Source organism: Crassostrea angulata, chromosome 4 (genome assembly GCF_025612915.1).
Source record: "Crassostrea angulata isolate pt1a10 chromosome 4, ASM2561291v2, whole genome shotgun sequence".
NCBI classification, from domain to species: Eukaryota; Metazoa; Mollusca; class Bivalvia; order Ostreida; family Ostreidae; genus Magallana; species Magallana angulata.
Genome location: NC_069114.1, coordinates 784,503 through 806,087, shown reverse-complemented (window position 1 = coordinate 806,087; position 21,585 = coordinate 784,503). Strand labels below are relative to the sequence as shown.

Below are 21,585 nucleotides of genomic sequence, written 5' to 3'. Positions count from 1 at the left end.
TCTCTGTACATTTCTTGGTACAGTACTTCATGGAGGAAAAATTCCAACTGATCTTTATAATTCAAAAAAGTGAAATGGTGCTTCGAAAGATACGCACTTTTTGAAATTCATTTTTGCAAAGTACATTATTTTTGGAATCAGGTCAAAGTATTATGAGAGCGAGATTAACATAAGACTTTTGGCGTGTTTCTCAATCTCCTATGTACTGTTATTATAATATGTATGCTGTTAATATCTAAATAAATATTGTTTAAACTAAAGTATGGAAAAAACCAATCAAGGTGATATGCATACGAAGTTCAACAATTTACACACAAAGGAAAACTTGTGAAATTCATTTGATCAACATAGAATATGCTTACCAGTCAAGTGTTTTAATTTACCAATTTTGATCTGCTTTTCTTTGTGAATATGTATGCAGGAAATTACTTACTTTGAAAACGATATCTTTTTAATTAAAAACAATGGGCTATATCAGAAACCAAATCATTAATTTATTGAATGAATAAAAAATATCCACCTCCTTTTATTTTATTAAATTGCCATCGTTTAAAATTGAACGCTAAAACTTAATTTCATCAACGTAAACGTTAAAATCTACATTTTTTCACTACAAGAACAGCAAAATTTTAGTCTTGATTTGCGACAATAATAAAAGTCATTTTAACGAGCGGATGGGAATTTTTTTTTATCAAAATCGTAGATTTATATTCATTTTTTTTTAAATTTATCTTTTTGCTGGCCGGGCTTGATCTAGTTATTTTGTAGAGACTTTTTATAGCACAATGTCAGCGTCTTTCTACATTTATTGTTGTCTACATTCTAAGGCTCTTTAACCGGTCTACACAGAGCGTATGAATACCAGATAGCTTCAGATTACACGCTTATATGAAAAAAACACGTTGATATCAACTGGATATTGTTTATATGTTATCGCAAAATTTATAAGATTTCAATCGTATAAACACAACGTCCATCTAACGACTAATTAAATTGTTTTACTTGTCAATGATAACAGTAGTGTTTAGGTCATAATCAATTTAACTTGTTTTGTTTTGAACATATGTTATTGTATACATATATATAAGATACATATACAAATGGTTTGGACACAAGTTCTGACAATTTACTAGGTCTTTACCATTAAATAGAAAAATTATACAAAACTTACAACTGTTATTGCATGATATAGAATTGTTATTACTATAAATGAAAATAAGTGATATATACGAAAATAAGAAACATGCACATAAACTATATTAAACAAATCTACCAGTTTCGTTGATGTACAAATGAAATAATGAGAATAACTGCTTGTTAATATTAATGGATAATGACTCATCGCCCCATAATAAAAGATGAGTATTAATTATATGAAAATGATCAAGTTGTAGCAGATTAAGAAAAAAATTATTTCTAGCGATTGTATAATTTTGCATTTGAAGAAAAAATGGTAAGCATCTTCGGGTGATCCACAACGACAATTACCGCTTTCTATAATATTTATTTTGTGTAAATCATAATTGAGTATGCAATTGTGTCTTAGCTTGGTATGTATTATGTTTAGCTTGCGCTTACCATGTGTAAAAAAAGAGGGAGCTTTAGCTATGTTTTTAGATTTGTATAATGAATTCTTAAATCTTTGTATAGAAGTTTCATTTCTTACTCCTATACTTAATGTATTCCACAGCGTCCGGTACAAAGTTCTGTTCTACACCTAGGTAAACTATAATTTTCAATGTTCCTAGTTCTATATGCAGAATTGTTACTCCTAGAATTAGGGATAATCTGAGATAGATATTCAGGGACACACTTGATGTGGATCTTGTACATAGTGGTAAGTTTAGACGTCATTCTTCTAGCAGAAAGAGTTTCCCAGCCCGTTTCAAAATATAAGGATGTTTTTGATGCAATAATTGGTAACCCTGTAATAATGCGGGCAGCATATAATTGAACTTTTTCTAACTTGTCAATGTCATATTGACTACAGCCATCCCAAATAACTGAGGCATATTCGAGAATTGGCATTACAAAGGCAATATACATTTTGGAAAGGCTGCTTTTTCCAAGACTAAATTTAAGTTTTTTCAAGAGACCTAATTTTTTTTCTAATTTAGTTCTAATTTAACTTGAGTGACTACACAGAAGCGTTTATAACCTAGAAGTTTTATACACCTGTTTCTATCCCAACTTTATTATCTTGCTTTTATTCCAACATTTGAGTTTTGGTTAAGCAATAGGTGAAAAGATTTTTGTTTTTGTTTTTTTTTTTTGTTTCCACACATTTATTCAATCATATAATTATATGTAACAAAACAGAAGGTAGTGGGCCTGCGCAGAGGCTTAGTACAACATACATTTTGGAATTTTTTTTTGTATTACAATTTTGCACGAAAAAAAGGAGGAAAATATCCATTTACAAGTAAATTTCCGCACATGAAATGTTTCATCCTAAGTATGTCATTAATACAGCAAAGATTTGAAGGAAAAAAAATAACCATGTTGTTACATTAAAAATATATAGATATCAAACATATATTTGGATTTGTACATAAGTATTTAGCAGGTTTATGTAACAGTATATTTCTCTGTTAGATGTGTAGGGGGAATAACAGTATTAGTGTCCAAAGAATCCCCCTACCAGTTTTATAATCTAAAGGTCTGGTCACCTTTATAGTTATATTTTTCACAATGGCATTCATTTACAATTAAATTTTCAACTATACGCATAATACATGTATTTAGATTTGTACATAAATATAGCGAATACATGTAACAGCAAAATATTTTTCTGGTAGATATGTGTAGGGGAAATCAGTATAAGTGTCCAGAGACTCCCCCTACCAGTTTAATAATCTAAAGGCCAGGTCACCTTTAGACAAACATAATTTAAAATATAATTACAATTTTTCATTCAATCTATTAAGAATATCAAAATTAAACATAATAGGTGAAAAGATAAATCATTGTTTTTATCAAAAAAAATATTTAAATAAGAAAATGTGTGCTTAAGCTAAATCGTGAACATGCACATACTATTTTAATGACATTACACCGTGCAAACTGGGTCACATATTTTATTCTACCCTGCCCATTTGAGAACAAAAAGTAGTTCCCCACTAACTCCTTTCTAATTACAGTTTTATTGTTGCAGCAAATAAAAAAATCGATTTATGTTACTGTACAGATTGAATAAAAGTTTGAAATATATCATCTACATAGGAAATTTACTAATTTTTGTTTGAAATGCGCAAATAAAGGGCCGGGGTAAAGAGGTTCGAAACCGAAAGTGGTTTTTCTTAAGTAATTCAGTAATTCAGTGCCGTTTGTTGATTTAGATGGCCTTAGTTACTGGTTCCAGAAAAGTCGCACTAAGGTTATGTTTTTGGAGTAAATGCGTATGTGGTAAAACGCACACCATGGCGCTTTATGGACACGTACGATTGTTGTCTGTTTTACTAGGAACATTTCTGTCCTTTTGTCTCCCTCTATATGAGTGTGTAAGTATAAACATTTTCTTTACGTAAAGTGTTCAGAAAACTCAACAAAGACTAATGATAAAGGTGCATTAGTATGTTTGGCTTGATACTTTTATGTAATAGCGTGCACATGTCCCCTGTTTATTAGTCAGCCCGCGGGCTGACTATATTAAGTTACTGTGTTTTCATCAATATTCGTTGAACACCAATTTTCGTGGATTTCGTTATTAAGTTGATCCATGAAATGAAGTGTTCATTGAAGTGCAATATCTATTAACAGTTTGTATTGATAGGGCCATTGGCCACGAATTTACGTATCCTTGAAACTGTACGTGATTTTCATTTTATCCACGAAGCTGGGAGTCGTCTGCAGCCACTGTCCGGAGACCGCGTATATCTTCCCAACTCTCTTAGTGAGATTGAAAAGTAAATATATTGGAAGTAGTTTGCCACCAGACCATGAAAATAAGCTAGAGAGCTGTTTCTACAAAATTACAACTTTAAGTAATAAGAAGGTGTGCATTCATACATTGCATGTACACCGCTACACGCTTAACTCCTCACCTACATGTATAGCCATAAAAATAAGGCTGCAAACTAGATGTGCACCCGCATGTAGTTGTTGTTCTGAAAACTATTTATCTAGTATTTGAATAGATTGTGTAGTCACGTTTACCCTAAAATTTAAATGCCGCTGGCTGACTTTATTAGTTTTTTAAAAAGCTAACCTTGTAGTCCATTATCCTGCGTCGTTGCAGGTGATAAAATTAAAACACGCAGCAGCACATACATTGTACACTTGAATGGTTTCCGACTATTTCACCCCTGCGAATGTTATTGTCATTCAAATTTTAGAACACGTGGTTTTATTTGACCCTTTCAGTTTCGCAGTAAAAATCGTGCCTCGTGTTTATTTTATAGAATCTAGGTACTTGTCAAATATAAATTCTAGAAGTATATTGATTTTACACTTTATTTTCATTAATTGGTGGATAAAATGTGTTCTAGAAATAAATGTGACAATCCAAAAAATAGATTTTTTTTCTGCTGTTGCAACAATTAACATGCGTAGAAGAGATCCCCCCTAGGAATTAATTTTCGATCCGCGCCTGACCTAGTAATAACATCAATAGTGAAAGAGACTATAGTATTTTATGCAGAATGTTCCTTGAAAATGACTCAATATACTAAGTTTTTATGCAAAACATTCACCCATTATTTTTTTAAAAACATAGTATTGCACACCACAAGCATCAAACATGGCTATGATTTTATTTTGCAACCCAATGTTTATATTTTCAACCACTCTACACGTGGTTTATGGAAACATACGTCACAGTGAACAACCACATATTATGTATATACAAGTTTATTAGAACAAATAAAGCATAATTACAATTGTTGCCTAGCTCCCCACTGTCATTCATTCATACATTTTAAGGCTCTTTAACCGGTCTACACAGAGCGTATGAATACCAGCTAGCTTCAGGTTACACGCTTATATGCAAATGGCGTTGCTATCAACTGGATATTGTTTACTAAGTATATGTTATCGCAAAATTCATAAGATTTCAATCGTATAAACACAACTTCCCTCTAACGACAAATTAAATTGTTTTACTTTTCAATGATAACAGTAGTGTTTAGGTCACAATTAATTTAACTTTAACTGGAAGTTTTATACACCTGTTTCTATCCAAACTTTATTATCTTGCTTTTATCCCAACATTTGAATTTTGGTTAAGCAATAGACGAAAAGATATATCATTGTTATTATCAAAAATATTTAAATAAGAAAATGTGTGCTTAAGCTAAACCATGAACATACACATACTAAATGACATTACACCGTGCATACTAAATGACATTACACCGTGCAAACTGGGTCACATATTTTATTCTACCCTGCCCATTTGAGAACAAGAAGTAGTTCCCCACTAGCTCCTTTCTAATTACAGTTTCATTGTTGCAGCAAATAAAAAAATCGATTAATGTTACTGTACAGATTGAATAAAAGTTTGAAATATATCATCTACATAGGAAATTTACTAATTTTTGTTTGAAACGCGCAAATAAAGGGCCGGGGTAAAGAGGTTCGAAACCGAAAGTGGGTTTTCCTAAGTAATTCAGTAATTCAGTGCCGTTTGTTGATTTAGATGGCCTTAGTTACTGGTTCCAGAAAAGTCGCACTAAGGTTATGTTTTTGGAGTAAATGCGTATGTGGTAAAAGGCACACCATGGCGCTATTTGGACACATACGATTGTTTTCTATTTTACTAGGAACATTCCTGTCCTTTTGTCTCCCTCTATATGAGTGTGTAAGTATAAGACTTTTCTTAACTAAAGTGTTCAGAAAACTCAACAAAGACTAATGATAAAGGTGCATTAGTATGTTTGGCTTGATACTTTTATGTAATAGCGTGCACATGTCCCCTGTTTATTAGTCAGCCCGCGGGCTGACTATATTAAGTTACTGTGTTTTCATCAATATTCGTTGAACACCAATTTTCGTGGATTTCGTTATTAAGTTGATCCACGAAATGAAGTGTTCATTGAAGTGCAATATCTATTAACAGTTTGTATTGATAGGGTCATTGGCCACGAATTTACGTATCCTTGAAACTGTACGTGATTTTCATTTTATCCACGAAGCTGGGAGTCGTCTGCAGCCACTGTCCGGAGACCGCGTATATCGTCCCAACTCTCTTAGTGAGATTGAAAAGTAAATATATTGGAAGTAGTTTGCCACCAGACCATGAAAATAAGCTAGAGAGCTGTGTCTACAAAATTACAACTTTAAGTAATAAGAAGGTGTGCATTCATACATTGCATGTACACCGCTACACGCTTAACTCCTCACCTACATGTACAGCCATAAAAATAAGGCTGCAAACTAGATGTTCACCCGCATATAGTTGTTGTTCTGAAAACTATTTATCTAGTATTTGAATAGATTGTGTAGTCACGTTTACCCTAAAATTTAAATGCCGCTGGCTGACTTTATTAGTTTCTTAAAAAGCTAACATTGTAATCCATAATCCTGCGTCGTTGCAGGTGATAAAATTAAAACATGCAGCAGCACATACATTGTACAGTTGAATGGTGTCCGACTTTTTCACCCCTGCGAATGTTATTGTCATTCAAATTTTAGAACACGTGGTTTTATTTGACCCTTTCAGTTTCGCAGTAAAAATCGTGCCTCGTGTTTATTTTATAGAATCTAGGTACTTGTTGTCAAATATAAATTCTAGAAGTATATTGATTTTACACTTTATTTTCATTAATTGGTGGATAAAATGTGTTCTAGAAATAAATGTGACAATACAAAAAATAGATTTTTTTTCTGCTGTTGCAACAATTAACATGCGTAGTAGAGATCCCCCCTAGGAATTAATTTTCGATCCGCGCCTGACCTAGTAATAACATCAATAGTGAAAGAGACTATAGTATTATATGCAGAATGTTCCTTGAAAATGGCTCAATATACTAAGTTTTTATGCAAAACATTCACCCATTATTTTTTTAAAAACATAGTATTGCACACCACAAGCATCAAACATGGCTATGATTTTATTTTGCAACCCAATGTTTATATTTTCAACCACTCTACACGTGGTTTATGGAAACACACGTCACAGTGAACAACCACATATTATATATATACAAGTTTATTAGAACAAATAAAACATAATTACAATTGTTGCCTAGCTCCCCACTGTCATTCATTCATACATTTTAAGGCTCTTTAACCGGTCTACACAGAGCGTATGAATACCAGCTAGCTTCAGGTTACACGCTATTCTCTTTTGAGAAGTGGACAGGCATAGCCTACATCCACTTCTCTTCGCAAGCCCTCATATTTTGATTCTGGAAAACGTGTAAATGTCGGAACCAAAGACGGTTTACACTTGGAGCCATATTTCGACTCCAGTTTCACTGAATTTTCGTAACAGACCTATTATTTCTACATTTTAAACATAAATGCATCCATATATCACAAAAAAATCATCACTAACCCGTTGTCAAATCATTTTCTCAACTTCTACATCCCGAGTTTAAATTTTGTGTATCACATTGTTTATCTAGGTCAGCGCAGATTAAATGTTTGTGTTTCGGATAAAATTGGAAACCTAATAAAGACAATAATGTCAAAAACGTTACTTGATCAACTTAATCTTACAATGTACATACCAATACTGAGTCACAAAAATACAAAGTGATATTTCTTCCCTTTTTAAGCATCTCTGATGGTGACAAATTTTGCTCTACAACTGTTTTTAAACATTAAAACGAATTTTGATTAATATAGCATACAAGAAAGATTAAAATGAAGGGTTTTTATTGTTTTAAGTGACTTAATTATTTATTTAATCGTATGAATTTTGTCTATTTGTCTTAGAATGCAAAACCATTCTTTATACCTCTTTAAATTAAAATAAAAACGCCTTTTATCTAATGTCTTCAATCAGAACAATATTTTCCGTTTTTTCCGACTCTAAATTTTCTACTTTTTAAACCTCCTATAGCGAGCGATCACATAATTTAAACCCGGAATGAAGAAGTTGAGAAAATGATTTGACAGCGGGTTAGTGTTGATTTGTATGTGATATATGGATGCATTATTGTTTCAAATGTAGAAATAATAGGTTTGGTACGAAAATTGAGGGAAACTGGAGTCGAAACAGCGGTCGAAGCGTAAACCGTCTTTGGTTCCGACATTTACACGTTTTCCAGAATCAAAATATGAGGGCTTGCGAAGAGAAGTGGATGTAGGCTATGCCTGTCCACTTCTCAAAAGAGAATAGTTACACGCTTATATGCAAATGGCGTTGCTATCAACTGGATATTGTTTACTAAGTATATGTTATCGCAAAATTCATAAGATTTCAATCGTATAAACACAACTTACCTCTAACGACAAATTAAATTGTTTTACTTTTCAATGATAACAGTAGTGTTTAGGTCATAATTAATTTAACTTTAACTGGAAGTTTTATACACCTGTTTCTATCCAAACTTTATTATCTTGCTTTTATCCCAACATTTGAATTTTGGTTAAGCAATAGACGAAAAGATATATCATTGTTGTTATCAAAAATATTTAAATAAGAAAATTTGTGTTTAAGCCAAACCGTGAACATACACATACTAAATGACATTACACCGTGCAAACTGGGTCACATATTTTATTCTACCCTGCCCATTTGAGAACAAGAAGTAGTTCCCCACTAGTTCCTTTCTAATTACAGTTTCATTGTTGCAGCAAATAAAAAAAAATCGATTTATGTTACTGTACAGATTGAATAAAAGTTTGAAATATATCATCTACATAGGAAATTTACTAATTTTTGTTTGAAACGCGCAAATAAAGGGCCGGGGTAAAGATGTTCGAAACCGAAAGTGATTTTACCTAAGTAATTCAGTAATTCAGTGCCGTTTGTTGATTTAGATGGCCTTAGTTACTGGTTCCAGAAAAGTTGCACTAAGGTTATGTTTTTGGAGTAAATGCGTATGTGGTAAAACGCACACCATGGCGCTTTATGGACACATACGACTGTTGTCTGTTTTACTAGGAACATACCTGTCCTTTTGTCTCCCTCTATATGAGTATGTAAGTATAAACATTTTCTTTACGTAAAGTGTTCAGAAAACTCAACAAAGACTAATGATAAAGGTGCATTAGTATGTTTGGCTTGATACTTTTATGTAATAGCGTGCACATGTCCCCTGTTTATTAGTCAGCCCGCGGGCTGACTATATTAAGTTACTGTGTTTTCATCAATATTCGTTGAACACCAATTTTCGTGGATTTCGTTATTAAGTTGATCCACGAAATGAAGTGTTCATTGAAGTGCAATATCTATTAACAGTTTGTATTGATAGGGTCATTGGCCACGAATTTACGTATCCTTGAAACTGTACGTGATTTTCATTTTATCCACGAAGCTGGGAGTCGTCTGCAGCCACTGTCCGGAGTCCGCGTATATCTTCCCAACTCTCTTAGTGAGATTGAAAAGTAAATATATTGGAAGTAGTTTGCCACCAGACCATGAAAATAAGCTAGAGAGCTGTGTCTACAAAATTACAACTTTAAGTAATAAGAAGGTGTGCATTCATACATTGCATGTACACCGCTACACGCTTAACTCCTCACCTACATGTACAGCCATAAAAATAAGGCTGCAAACTAGATGTGCACCCGCATATAGTTGTTGTTCTGAAAACTATTTATCTAGTATTTGAATAGATTGTGTAGTCACGTTTACCCTAAAATTTAAATGCCGCTGGCTGACTTTATTAGTTTCTTAAGAAGCTAACATTGTAGTCCATAATCCTGCGTCGTTGCAGGTGATAAAATTAAAACACGCAGCAGCACATACATTGTACAGTTGAATGGTGTCCGACTTTTTCACCCCTGCGAATGTTATTGTCATTCAAATTTTAGAACACGTGGTTTTATTTGACCCTTTCAGTTTCGCAGTAAAAATCGTGCCTCGTGTTTATTTCATAGAATCTAGGTACTTGTTGTCAAATATAAATTCTAGAAGTATATTGATTTTACACTTTATTTTCATTAATTGGTGGATAAAATGTGTTCTAGAAATACAATACAAAAAATAGTGTTTTTTTCTGCTGTTGCAACAATTAACATGCGTAGTAGAGATCCCCCCTAGGAATTAATTTTCGATCCGCGCCTGACCTAGTAATAACATCAATAGTGAAAGAGACTATAGTATTATATGCAGAATGTTCCTTGAAAATGGCTCAATATACTAAGTTTTTATGCAAAACATTCACCCATTATTTTTTTAAAAACATAGTATTGCACACCACAAGCATCAAACATGGCTATGATTTTATTTTGCAACCCAATGTTTATATTTTCAACCACTCTACACGTGGTTTATGGAAACATACGTCACAGTGAACAACCACATATTATATATATACAAGTTTATTTGAACAAATAAAACATAGTTACAATTGTTGCCTAGCTCCCTACTGTCATCCATTCCCCTCGCACACACCTCTAATACAGCTTAAGGGTGTTGTTTACTCATGGTTTGAGTTCCCAAATTCGGAATGTTATAAAGTTCAATGTCATGATGAAAATTTGTTCTAAACACAAAAAGTATCTGCGAAATGAATTATTATTGACATAACATTCCATATTCCTTCTTTATTATGGAATTATGCCAAAACAAAAATAGACTTATAGCCAAACAGAGGAAATTCGGACTAAATTTTGAAGATTTTGTTTTCCGCTTAGATATTTTTGGAAGTACTCTAATATTAAAAGTTAAGATTTTATATTTTAGTCTATACAGTTTTGCATATTTTCTGTTAGTTTTACCTCATTCATTCATTATAATAACCGTATGGACCGAATTAAAAAAATATTGAAATATGCTTAAAAACGAGAAAAGACACCATATCTCAAAATTTTGATCATTGACCTCATATAAATTATATGCCAACAGAATAAGATCAATATAAGTAGTTTAATACTATAAATGTTTTTGTATTATCATCATTCAATTTTTTGTAAAATTGGATCAAATATGGGTAGGAATTTAAAAAGTGATAGAGGAAATTCGGACTGGAATATTTATAAAAATTGTGAACGAAAACTTAATGCTTTGTATGCATTTAATATCACTGCCATTCATAAATTGTATTTCATTTTCAAAAGTGTTGAACAATTTGTATTATTTTCATACTTAAGAAAATCTGAATCATAGTGTAAAATTTTAAGGGATTTTCCTTTAATTTTCCAAAAATATACAATGGCCATTAACTCAAAAAATAGGTCATTGACCTACTTTTTTGAAAATGAAAATTAACACTTCAATCAAAGGTCTATAACGCACAATAGTTGGTTTTTCATTATCATCAGTGGAATTTTTTTTCGTTCTGAGTAAACGTCATCCTTAAAGAGGTTCGATCCTTTGATTTTTGGTAGCCATTTTGTGTCACCTCTAGTCTGGAAATTCTGTGTCTTATATGAATTCTACTTGTGAATTCCTTTTTTACAATGCCAAATAAACTATATTGAATAACATACTGAAGGAAAAATTCCATATTTAGAGAGTGTAGTAAGGGACTATATTTTGTGGCGGAAGGTTTTTAAGAAGAAAATGAACATTTTTCATAACTCAGTTGTTTTAGAGTACCGTCATTTTGGCTTTCTTATAGATAGTTTTTGCATTGGGATATCTTCGTGTCGTTTCAAAAAGCATATTTCAACAATATTTCAATATTTCTATCGACATATATTGGCATGTATAAGTGATATTTCATAAAAGTAAAGAAAAAATCAACTCCAATTTTCCCCTAAAATTAGCTCATTTCATGCCATATCTCAAAATTTACATTATAGACCCATACTTTTGTTTTTATTTGCTGAATATTTAAGTTTCTTTTGACAAGTCTGTCAGAATTTGAGAAAAAGTTTGAGACATTTTAATCATTTAATTGCATGTTGAATCGTTTATGAATAAAAATAGTATTTTTTCAGTGCAAAAAGGTCAAAATACCCATAAGGTGAAGTAATTGCAAACTTTTTCATTATGATAATTTTAATTTTATTAATTCTAAATCATGTAAATTTGTACTTGATACCATGGTTCATTTCTATAAAAAATTACAGAGGGAAAAGCAATTTATGTGCAATTTGCACTTTCAGTGCAGAAAGGTCATATTAAATACACCGTAGCACCGAAAGGAGCATATAGACCCCAACATTTTGTTTTGAATTTTGGTTTAGATATATGTGTAGATGTTAAAAAAATACTTTAGAAAAAAACTTAGAGACTTTTGATCGCAGGATCCAACGTCCTTAACCAATGAACAAAAGCGATACGTCATCACTTGTTGTGCATATGACGTATCGCTGATAAATTTACACATGAGGTTGCTCACGTGACTCCTATTGAACACGAACGGTAACTCTGTTCTGAATATCATCGCTAAATTTAAATAACCGCTATAGATGGTGAAATAAGACATACATCTTAAAAGATTTTGATGTTTTTACATAAATCAAAGTAGGAGATAAAATGAAAATTGACCAGTACTTACGTATTTTGAGAATATTATCCAAACACTTACACTTCCGCTCGAAATTTCACAGGAACTGAACAAATCTCGGTGAAGTATCATGAACTTTCATTCGAGCACATCTGGGTTTATTACATACTTAGCAACGATAAAGAAAACATTTCGAACACATTGGCAGGGGTGTATTTGGAATCTAATTTACAATTACTCTCGAGACAAAGCCCAGGGAAATAGTTGTTGTCTCGTGGGACATTACCTTGCTATTGTTCGAATAATCGAGTAAATATTTTTCATTTTAATTGACGAAATATAACATTTTGTGAACTTCGGATGATGTGAATTATGGCCAAATTGACAAAAATAGATTTTGTAATTTTAGTTAATTTTAAACTCACAAGATAAAACAATCATAAAGAATATATATCATTATATGTGATGGGTTTATGGTGGCATATTTCTGCCATCATGCAATTTTCCAATCTTTATGTCGTCGATATACTATATATAAGTTATGTCGACTTGTTACTTATCAACGTGTCAAACAAATTTAAATAAAAAAGTGTACATGCATAATTTCTGCCATCTTACCAGTATCATATTTTTCTGATATAAAGATTTGACAAATCAACATCAACAATCAAAAAATCGATTTATCAGATGATTTTGTATTTTTGTTGAAATCATATATGCCGACAAGTCAGATGAAATAATACTGAAAAAATATGAGTCGTTAATAAACTTGTCAGATCTTAATGTTATCTTGTCAGATAATTGTGTCAACTTGTCATATTTTTGTTAACTTGTCTCTTATTCACGTGATTTTACAATTCGTTATGCTTGCCAATAACACAACAAGAAAAGCAATGCCTTTTTAATCACTTAAAACTGCACAGCTTCAGATTTAAATTCAGGATTTAAAAATCTGAAGCAAAAACAAAAAATCGAAAGGTGGTCATTGTTGTCAACTCTACAACAAATTGTGAAAAAAAGGTCGAAGCTTGCTTATTTAAGTTGTAAATTTGTCTAAATATTGAGTGCCCTATTCTTTTATTAAATTGGTCTCAGTTGGGATGATATATATTTTCCCGTCTTTTGAGGTACATTGAAGTTATATTTTCATTGAAAAATATATGTTTATTTTTTATTCTATACAATTAATTTTTTGGACTTCTATCCTATTTCCAGCAAAAATGTAATTTGAATTAGAACTGAAAAAATAAACTTGGGTCTAGTAAAGAGATGTCTGTCACATTAAACATTCAACACACAACAAAAAGGTTGTTTTGAATTGACATTTTTAAAAATAAAAATATAACGTCGATGTGCCTCCATAGACAAAGGAGTTCTAAGTATAGACTGGATTATTTTTGTTCTAAAATTAAAATAGATCTGGTGCCGACAAATAAAATAGGGCACAAAATTTTGTGACTAAGTTTTGTGCAATATTCTTTATCCTTTATTTCAACAAATCGTTGTAGAGAGGACACAAAGTAAGCTCTTTCATACTTTTTCAGAATTTCAAATCTTCAAAATAAGTATGCACCTTCTCATTTCTACGCTGTTCTATGTGATTAAAAACGCATTGCTTTGTTCTTGTATGCGTAATTGTAAAACATCATATTTCTTTTGAGCTCGCCTGATCAAAATTTGTTCTTTGACTGTCGTTGGCGTTGGCGTCGTTGTCGTAACCTTTTCACATTTTCATCATCTCCAGAATCACTGAGCCAATTTCAATCCACTCGGCACAAAGAATCATTGGGTTAAGGGGATTCAATTTTTTTTTCTCAAATAAATAACAATGCCCTCTATGAAATGAAGATGAAATTTTTGGGAAGTGTCCTCAGGTTGTGTAAAAACAAGTTTGTTGAAATCATGGCCCTGGGAGGTAAGGTGTAGCAACAATTGGAGGATGAATTTTTACATAGGATTATATAAATATTCTTCTCTTAAACGTTTTGACCAGAAAAGCTGAAATTTGTTTGGGAACATCCTTATGTTGTGTAGATTTAAGTTTGTTTAAATTATAATCCCCGTGGGTAGGATTAGACAACAATGAATAATTGAAATTTTACAAAGAATTATATAGAGAAAATGTTTTAAAAAATTCTTCTCATAAACCACATCGTCAAAAGCTGAAACTTGTTTGGAAATATCCTCAGGTAGAGTAAATTCAAGTTTGTTCATAAAATGGTCCCTAGGGGTAGGATGGGGCTACATCGGGGGTATTAATTTTTACACAGGAATTCATAGAAAAAAAATCTTCCGCATAAAAACCATTTGACCAGAAAAGCTGAAACTTGTTTGAAAACATCCTCATGTAATGTACTTTTAAGTTTGCTCAAATCATATTACCGGGAATGTGATTGGTCCACATCGGGCATAAATTTTTACACAGGAATATATAGAGAAAACAACCTCATGTAGTCAAATCAAATCATAATCTCTGAGGGAAGGATCGGGCCACATCGGGGGGATGAATGTTTTCACAGGAATATATATATAAATGTTTAAAAATCTTCTTATTAAAAAACTGTTAGACCCGAAAAGCAGAAACTTTTGGGAAGCGTCCCCAGATAGTGTAGAGATGGGACCACAATAATGGGGTTAAATGTTACAAATGCTTATATAGAGAAAATGTTTAAAAATAAAAATCAACTTTGCGAAAAAAAAACACGAAAAAAAAAACATTCTCAGGTAGAGTAGATTAAAGTTTGTCCAAATTATGTTGTTCAAATTATAAACCCCGAAAAATGGATGGCGCCACAATGTTAGGGGATGAATATTTACTCAGATTTATATTTCCAAGAAAAAATCTTGAAAAATCTTCTCAAAAACCATTTTGTCAAAAAAGCTGGGACCCATGTAGAAGCAACCTCATGTAGTGTAGAATCAAGTTGTTTCAAATCATCCCCGGGTGTAGAGTGGGTAGGGTAGGGCCACAATGGAAAGGGGTGAATTTTAACATAAGATTAAAAGAGGAAACAAATTTTAAAAGCTTATTCTTAAAGAGACTTGGACACGATCTGAGATCAAATATTTTATTTCTATTTTTTTGTATTAAATGGTTTACCGGTACATTTTAAATGATTGACCATCATATTGAATGTTAAAGTCAAGTTACAAGCGAGATACAGAGGTAAGAATTGGTTGTTATGTAAATAAAGCTCGAGTCTTCTAGTTGTTTACAAAATATATAATGTAGAGATTTACCATTTCTTAGACAAAATGACATGTAAAAAACAATTTAAACTAACTCAATATCTTTATAAATACTAGTATCAACAAAAGAAAGATACATTTGATTGAAACTTACACCAATACAACACATATGTAAAAAATGACAATATTCGAGCTTTGTTTACAAAACAAAGAATTATGAAATCTCTTTCTTGCTTATAACTTGATATTTAACTTTCAAATTTTGACATAGCATTAAAAACTTCTATATTTATCAGTATAAACATTGAAAATGAAAAAATAAAACTTGAAAATTTTTAGTTAAATCGTGTCCTAGTCCCTTTAAAATCAGTCGTCCAAGAAAGCTGTAACTTGTGTGGGGGGGGGGGGGGGTGGTTCGAATTTTTAGATAGGAATGTATATTAGAGAAAAACCTTTAAAAATCATCTGAAAAAGCATTCAGCCCAAAAAGCTGAAACTTGTGTGAGAGCACAAGTTTGATCAAATCACGGTTCCCCGAAGAAAGATGGGGCCACTAAAGGGGTGGAGATTAAATACATGTAGGAATAGAGAATGATCGTCTTTCAAATACTGAGAAAAACCCAAAAGGAGTCTGGTTTTAACATAAAAATATGTGGTACATGTAAAAACAGGAAGATTTTAAATTTTTTTGAGCAAGATCTCTTCTACTAAATTGTCAAGTCATTTTGAATTATATATTGCAATGCTGATTTGATCAGAATTATGGCTGCTGTTGCTCAGGTGAGTGATGTGATCCCTTGGCCTCTTGTTTATCTTTTGATAGCAGTTTTGGTCAGTTTTGGGCAGAATCAAGCCAGTTCAAGAAATGTTTACATTTTGATACTCAACTGTTTAAGATGGCCACAAATCCTTCTTAACCTTTCATAATGTTACTCGTTTGTAACACGCATGTCACGAGATATCCATTTTGGTATGCGTGTTTGATATTAAAAAGTTTGAATATATCTTTGATTGTTATTTACAACAGAGAAAATATAACCATACTACATAACAATTTACACGGGAATAGAGGAAAAAGTAAACATTCAAAATCATACATTATTAATGAATAACCTTGGAATTATTCGTTGAGTTTTATGAGGTGATAATTTTGGTCGGGAGTGAGCAAACCCATAAAGGCTTTATTTTCAGACTTCTGTGAGAGATCTGATCAACTTATCTATACTACTATATTAAAATAATAGACTCGAATTTTTGGGCTTTAATACCGAGAAATCGGAAGAGTACTGTATTTTGTTTTATATATTTTAAACATTAATGGTACTTAAAGATTACCAGTTTGTTTTTATTTTTTATCAATCAAGCTTCGCTAATTACATGTAATAATCAAGAAAAATTCCTCGGAAATCATGTGGATTTTTTGGATTTTACAATCTTGCGCATGCGCATTACATTCACGCTAAATCATGGTCTCTTTAGTTTTATGTTACCACAATATCACATTTGCATGGAAAAACTCATAAATGATATTACAAATACGTGTAAATTTTCATTGAAAAGGACTATATATGGTTTGAGCCTAAAATGGCCCCCCAAAATGAGCATTGTCATTTTACTGTAAGTCTTTGTTTTATTTGTACAAATATACATTTGAAGTTTTTTCATAATTTTCATTTTGATTTTAGTGCCCCCAATTTAAAAATATGACATCATAAAGTTTACCTTTTCCCGCCATTTTCGCATTTTTAGCATAAAACGGCTTGTTTTGAGGCAGTTTTTCTTTAAGGAAACATTGAGCGACTACTTGAACAAACAAAATATTTTCACCAAAGATGTATCTTTCCAATAGTTATAAGTGACATAAAGTTCGTTCTTGTTCAAAGAGTCGCTCTATATTTCCCATTCGAAAAAAGATAAGAAAAATGTCAATTTTTGGTTGATTTTGATTGAATTATAAAAATAGCGTCACTTCTGACGTCATATACTGCCAGTGAGTGCATATAAATCAAATAAATAGGTGAAAAACACATTTCATATCAACTCTTTTATAAAATAACACAACAAATTAATGTACCTGAATCATTTTAAAAATAGCGAAATTTGGGGGCCTAATTTGACTAATATCATATATAGTTCTTTGTCATATATTCTATTCATCAAAGGGAATACGGGAGAAAAGTTTAGCTATAACTCAGTTCATTGAATATGAAAAATCCAAAGAATTCCGAATGACAACACGGTGTGTAAATTCGAAGCGAGTAAAATAAACGTTGGTGGAAAAGTGTTGAATTCTTCATTAATATGAATTAAATTTTTAGAAAAAAGGTATTTACAGCCTCAAAATGGTTTGTTTTGAATAATTTGACTGTTATTTTCAATGCAGCTTCATTAATTTTTCTCCAAAATCCTTTCGAAGCGATTCTACAATTTTCAGCTCTATTACGGGTACGGGTATATGGGAGGTATTTTAAATGTGGTGAAGGCATGTCCCGAGACACAGTAAATGTTAGATTATTCTAACTTAGCAGAGCGAAGTGACATTAATAGCGTTTTTGTAGGCTTAAAGCCTGGTTATGTAAATGTCAACAATATGGTGTATCAGGGACCTATATACTAAGACGTTAGTATATATGTCCCTGGGTGTATCGATGTAGGCTATCTATTTCTTAAATCTCCAATATAATATACAATGTCAACCCGTGCACGCACGGGTCAAAGTATAGTAAGTTATATAATTGAATACAATATTGACATTTTTTACGTTATTTATTCTTTGTATAATTATGCGCCCGAGCATTACGCCATTTGCCTTATTTGTGAAATGTATTGGACAACGTGATACAAATTTAATTGAGTGTTATCAGAGACAGGGACACATGAATATGTTAGCATTATAATATTAAGTACTGTAGATAGACGTGACTATAAATTTCATTAACCGTCATTTACTTTGAAGTTTTTCCTCAGTAAGTGAGATTTTTGCGATGAAATAATTTCATGTGATATGTAAACGAGACTTGTCAAATTTCCTTAAACCTAGTCAAATTTTCAAAAATGACCAACGGATGATTTTTGACGCAAATATGGAGTTGTTCTGGCGACAGTCTGCAACTCATCAGTCTTGGCCGATATAAACCTTTCTTCAGCGGACGACCAATTTTGTGTCCGTCTTGCCAAGTTCTAATTTTTTTTCTGCGTCGATGCCCAATTCCATTGAGATGAAACAGTCGTTAAGTAGTCAGTCAAGCAACTCTCGATCAACGTCCCATCATCAGCAGAGAGATTTAATGTCTGTCGTCGGTCGATTGACTTAATAATAGGCATTTGGATTTTTCTTAAATTTCGGCGTGAAACACCGATTGACGAAAGAAAATCCACCGAGGGTTGACTGGTCTTTTGGACAATTTTGACAAATCGGCTGATGGACGATCGATTGCATACGACGATGCGAGGAAAAATTGTTCGCCCGACCACCAGCTAAAATGTAACACAGGCATTAACGATGTCATTTTCTCAGATTGAAAAAAATAATACTGCTAATATTGAGAAAAACAATCTATTGATGACCTTTACTTGTAGTGTTATTTTGCATTTTCAAAATAGAAGGTTAGTTACCTACTCTTTTAGTTAATGACAAATGAATATTTTTGAAAATTCAAGGAAAATCCCTCAAATTTTACACCACGATTGAAATTTTCTTAATTGTGAAAATGTAACAAATGACTTAACTCATTAAAGAATGTAAAAACAATTTATGAATAACAGTGTAGCTAAATAGATACAAAGTATAAAGTTTTTAAAAACAATTTTGAAGAATACTTGTCAGAATTTTCTTCCACTAGTATTAGTTTTCAAATACCAAGTGAAGTTTTTTTTTAAAAATTCAATTAAACAAAAATCTCAAAGAGGATATAACTAAAAATATATAGTATTATACTGATTATATTTAAAGCAATATGAGCTGTATTTCTTAGAATTTTATTTTACTGCAAAAACCTGCTAGTATGATAAGTTTGCATGTAAATTAAACTCTTTTGATAAAAGGGGTTTGAAAGAATCATTAATTTTCGTCAGAATAAATATTTCTCTTCTAAGGAATATATAGCAGATCAATTTTTGTACAGGACGACAATAATTCAACTTCGCTTCATTTAAGGCTTCTTTCCGGCTTTTCAAATAAAAATATGTCTTACAGAACTTTAAAAACCATGATATTTTTGTCATTTTAGTGGAAAAGAACATTTTTCGTAAAAAACAAATTCAGCATAACAATTGCAGCTCAAATTGCTTTAACATATTCTGCTGGAATAAAATTTATATGAGGACAATTATTTTTAGATATTGTGTCTCTAACTTTTTTTCAATCATTTTATCCATATTTTTGCATTGCGTTCGTGCCATACGATATTTATAAAAAATGAGTGAGATAAAACCAACAGAAAATATGCAAAATTATATAGACTTTATAATAAGAATTTAACTTTTATTATTTTAGAACTGCCAAAAATGTTTTAGTGGAAAACAAATTAAAAAAAAAAATAGTCCGAAGTTCCTCCGTTTTGCCATAAGCCTATTTTTGTTTGAACCTATTTTCAAATTGTAGTAAAAATATCCAATGTTATGTCTTTATAATTTATTTTATAAATTTGTTTTGTGATAAGGACAAATTTTACTAATGACGTTGAACTTTAGGTGGAATAACACATACTCACACAATGGCTGACCGCTGATTGAAACGACATTATGTTTTATTAAAAGGATTTCATGGACTGAAACATATAACTAACTCCATAGTCGAGTGGATAAAGTGTCGGATTTGTGATCCGTACATCCCGAGTTCGAATCAAGCAGAACCTTTTGTTGTTACTTACTGGAATATTTTTTTAGATATTCATTTTTATCCCCTAACTGCAAATTTTTCGCTTATTTGACATTTGTACAGTTTATTTATCATTATATCTTTTATTATCAAAATTTCCCTGTGAATTTGAATGACTTTTTCCTGGGGTATTATTCCACCTTATCCTTAATCAAGCCAGATCGAAATTCACCGTCGGTGGGTCAAAAATCATAAATTATCAATGATACAATCTTAACAAAGCTAGTTATATATTATAACAAAACAAGATGTGACAATTTCTTCCTTATTTTGCTTAAAATTATCAAAATCATGATCGATTTTCTTTATGTCATCGCATTAAAAGGTGTCACATCGGTAATTGCTTTTACTATACAACATTTAGAGGGAAACACTTCTAAGAATAAGTTTTGTATTTCTCTTGACAAAATATTCGGAGGGAATGTTATGTGTTCCCTATCTCATTTTCTGACACCAAAAATGGCACACGATACGTCATTTTCTCAAAATATCTAGCTCCAACCGGTATACCGTCAAAACCACGTGTTTTCCGTTCGTATGTAAACAGACTGCACACTCCCCAGAAAGCTGCTTGCTGTATGAGCCTTGAAAGAAGTAGTCCATATGAAAAATGACCATATTATACCTTGAAAAAGGGGCCGCTAAAATATGTTATGGGTGTCATCCATTTTGAATTAAGTTATAAAACATAATGCAGCATTTTTTTCCCAAAGAGGTGGAATGAAAAGCATAATCATTTACGTGTATAAAATTTAAAGGTCACTTTTGATTAATTTTATTACTTCAAAAAGGAAAAAAATTGTTTTTGAATAAATACACCTTTAGCACATATAATGTCATGTACACAAGTGATATAAAGGTTAATCTGTTAATATTATATAAATAGTGCCTGTTTGGGAGAGTAACAGTTGAAATTGACACCCCGAGAAAACCATTGTCAACCGACGCGAAGCGGAGGTTGACAATGGTTTTCGAGGGGTGTCAATTTCAACTGTTATCCTCCCAAAC

General features: G+C 31.8%; 1 protein-coding gene and 1 long non-coding RNA gene across 2 annotated transcripts in view; both read left to right on the top strand.

Annotated features, from left to right (window-relative positions):
* The window catches only part of LOC128179519 (uncharacterized), a 271,672-nt gene that overhangs the window by 225,037 nt on the left and 25,050 nt on the right, over nucleotides 1-21,585 (top strand). The gene's annotated exons all lie outside the window — the stretch shown is intronic.
* LOC128179536 (uncharacterized) lies at nucleotides 3,200-9,811 on the top strand. Its single transcript, XR_008243097.1, has 3 exons — nucleotides 3,200-3,500; nucleotides 5,636-5,797; nucleotides 8,929-9,811. It is a non-coding gene; the product is annotated as an uncharacterized LOC128179536 (long non-coding RNA).